We start from the raw sequence: 3,557 nt of genomic DNA on the forward strand, positions 1-3,557 counted from the left end.
TCAGCCAGCCAGTTTGCTGGCAACCAGAGAGGGTTTCCTCTGTGGCAGGTCCTGAGGAGTGGGGATGTGGTCTCCGGTGATCTCGGTCTTCTCTGTCTGCGCTGCTGGAAGCTGCTTGTTCTTGATCTTGGCCTTCGCCATGTTGTAGTCGCCCGAGTCAAAGTACTTTGGCTGGGAAAGTAAGCAGTTCAGGAGAACTTGTTGGCATGAGTAAATTATGGCACAGTAAATGTGTTGATTCTGTTCCAAAGCAAACATGTTGTTAAGACTATTGATGTACATGAAAATATTTGAGCCACTGAATGGGAATGAAAAAATGTTCAACAAAAACAACACTGCCAAATATGAAATAATATGAAATAGCAAATACAAATATATAATAATATATTAATTAATAATATAATAGGCACCATTTTTAACTGCAACACTACCAGTCAAATCTTTGGAATAATTAAACATTTTTTTTAATGTGTTTAAAACAAGTCTCTTATGCTCACCAAGGCTGCATTTATCTGATCAAAAACAAGGTAAAAACAGTAATACTGTGAAATATTTAGGGCTTTCACATTTCCTTGATTAAATTTGAGTACTCGATAATTAGTGCTGGGCGGTATACTGGTTCATACCGAATACTGGTGTTTATTTTTGTTATGATATGAATTTTTTAAATACCGCAATACCGGTGTATGTCGCTTAAACAACGTTCGGAACGCGACACTGTTTGAAAGGTGTCCCTTTTCACTGTTGCACTGTGGTGAGGGAACAGCTGTGTTACTAAGCGTGAAAGTTCCGAAACTGAAGCTGTAGAACTAATAGAACATGATGACACAGAAGAACTCATCCACAATATCCACATTGACCGGAAAAAAAAAATACCGTCATGTACCGTGAAAACGGTATAATTTTGGAAAATACCTTGATATAAATTTATGGTCATACCGCCCAGCACTATCGATAATAAACAAAACAAAAAAAAAATCCTTGATTACATTTTGCCCATGTCGATTAACCGGCAAAATACCGGAAGTGGTGCATTCCACAGACGAGAATCCATGAAAAGCATTATTAGTTTATTTATGTTAAAGTTTATTTTAAAGTTTTCTAAGGCTGCACGAAACATTAAAACCATTTAAAAATCATAATAAAGCATAGTATTGTGAATTCACAAAAGCTACAATTCAATTAAATAAATATATGTGCTGCAGGTTTCATATGCACTTTATGTGTGTAGGTTATGTGCATCTCAGAGCAATTTCGTTCACTGTTTGCTGCTCCATGCAAACAGTTATTATTACAATGCGCAGACCATCTCAAACACCATCTTTGCATATGCTGAGAGTCATGTGTGAGTTGCTTATAACGTTAATCTGAGCACCATTCTATCAGAAATATAAGTTAAAACATTTATAAACCTATGCCAACACAGGAGAATACATCATTCTAAATATAAGTGTTAAAACTCTCGTCAGGCCGTTGGCGCTATTTGCAGGCATTTGATATAATACATTAAGTACATAACTTATAATTATCTTATTTTATTATATCATGTATTTTAACAGTTTTGTTCAATAAAACCATATGATTATTTGCTTTGATATTTTATTTGAACCAATTATTATTGCCTCATTGCTATTATGTGTATTTAAGTCATTTTAAAGTACATTGTTTGCTTAGGTCTATTTTTATTACCACAAACAATTACTCGATTGGCAAAATAATCATTAGTGACATCCCTAACTTTTCTATGTTACACTAGTCAACATTTGAAGTGGATCAAAACCTTTCATCAAAGTTGTCCTAAAACCTAAAACCAAAATGCGTTCTTGTCTTAGGACAACTTTGATAAACTTTTTTGATCCACTTAAAATGTTGACTACAGTAATATAATTTAAAATATAATTTACTCCTGGGATGGCAAAGCTGAATTTTTAGCAGCCATTACTCCATTCTTCAGTGACACATGATCCTACAAAAGTCATTCTAATATGCTGATTTTCTACTTTTGAAAAAAAAAAATTATTATCATCAATATTAAACAGTTTTTGCTTCTAAATATTTTTGAGGAAACATTGTTGCACTACCATTCAACAGATTGGGGCATGTACTTTTTAAAAAAATTAATACCTTTACTAGATAAAGAAATATCAAATTGATCAAAAGTGACAGTAAAGACATGTATAACGTTACAAAAGATTTTAATGCCGTTTCTTTGTACTTTGTATTCATCAACGAGTCCTGAACAAATGTATCAAACTTTCTACAAAAAATATTAAAGGGGCTCTATGTAAGAACGTTCATGTATTAATTACTATTTTATTGCCAATGTGTGAAGAGCTTGAGACAAAACTTAAAAAACAAGACATTCCCTGACTTCCTAGGTTTTCTATGAAAGCCTGTAAACTGATTTTTATTTGACAGACTTGGGACTTTGCTGAGACAATCACAAGGATGTAATATTTACGTATGCTCCTGAGACCTGAGAGACTCTCTTCCATTCTGGGCTGGCACATGAATCTATAGGGGTGTGCAATATATATCGTCTGTGATATCGTAATTGTTGTTTTAATGATGTGCGATTTGACATTATTGAGTATGTTGTAAAAACCATTCAAAACCCACCCACAGAGCGCACGCATGCATTACGTGAAGTCTAGACTAGTGCGCATACGCATTTAGAGTGTGTTCTTTCACTGAATTATTCAGTCTATTCAAATAAATTTAGAATGATCACAAATTCAAGATATGGGGACAGAAAATGTATATAACTTCATATAGTTAATCAATTTCACACGAAGAGTGCCGTTTTTCTCCAAAAATTACTATGATTACAAATGTACAGTTCAACAAACAAGAAGTTAATTAAGAGACTTGCGTTTTAGACATCATATTGGTTTTCCCCTCTATTTTGCCAACAAAAATAATTTCAAACAGGCACAGCACTGTTTTGCATCTCTGAGCAACATGACAGTGTTTCGGTCCTGAATGAATCAACCGTTTGAATGATTTGGTTCAATCGCAATGACTCACTTACTGTATTTACAGCAGCGGTTCTTAATCCTGGTCCTCGCAACCCTTCCACTTCACAGGGCACTTACGTTCGAATGGAACAAACCCCTGAAGCGGTAAGAGAAACATACAAAATGTGCAGAGCGCGGGGTCGCGAGGACCAGGATTAAGAACTGCTGATTTACAGTGACTTGCTGCCACCTACTGGCAGTTTTAATTTCACATATAAAGTATCTTTTTATTATTTAAATAATTTCAAATATCAGTATTCAACGTTTTTTTTAATAAATCAAAATATTATTTGTGCATTTGTAACTGCAGGTTAAATGCATTCATGTCCTGCATTTAACAGTGTGTAAACACATCTAAATGCCACTTCAGATGCAGCTTCTGTGTTTCCTCTGCATTGCAAAGATGAATTTTGTTGATCCTGATTTCATTTGCTTGGTAACAGCCCAAATGTCTTATTATTCTAATTCACTGATTAAATGTAAGAATCTGACTCAAAAGATAATGCACACTTATAGAAAAATGGCTTTATAAAGGTAAAA

The 3,557-nt window shown here is 34.2% G+C and overlaps 1 pseudogene; it reads right to left on the reverse strand.

Annotated features, from left to right (window-relative positions):
* The window catches only part of LOC107746954 (cAMP-regulated phosphoprotein 19 pseudogene), a 6,503-nt pseudogene continuing 2,946 nt past the window's right edge, over positions 1 to 3,557 (reverse strand).

The sequence above is a fragment of the Sinocyclocheilus rhinocerous genome, unplaced genomic scaffold, assembly GCF_001515625.1.
Source record: "Sinocyclocheilus rhinocerous isolate Xijiao unplaced genomic scaffold, SAMN03320098_v1.1 scaffold138, whole genome shotgun sequence".
In the NCBI taxonomy this organism is placed as follows: domain Eukaryota; kingdom Metazoa; phylum Chordata; class Actinopteri; order Cypriniformes; family Cyprinidae; genus Sinocyclocheilus; species Sinocyclocheilus rhinocerous.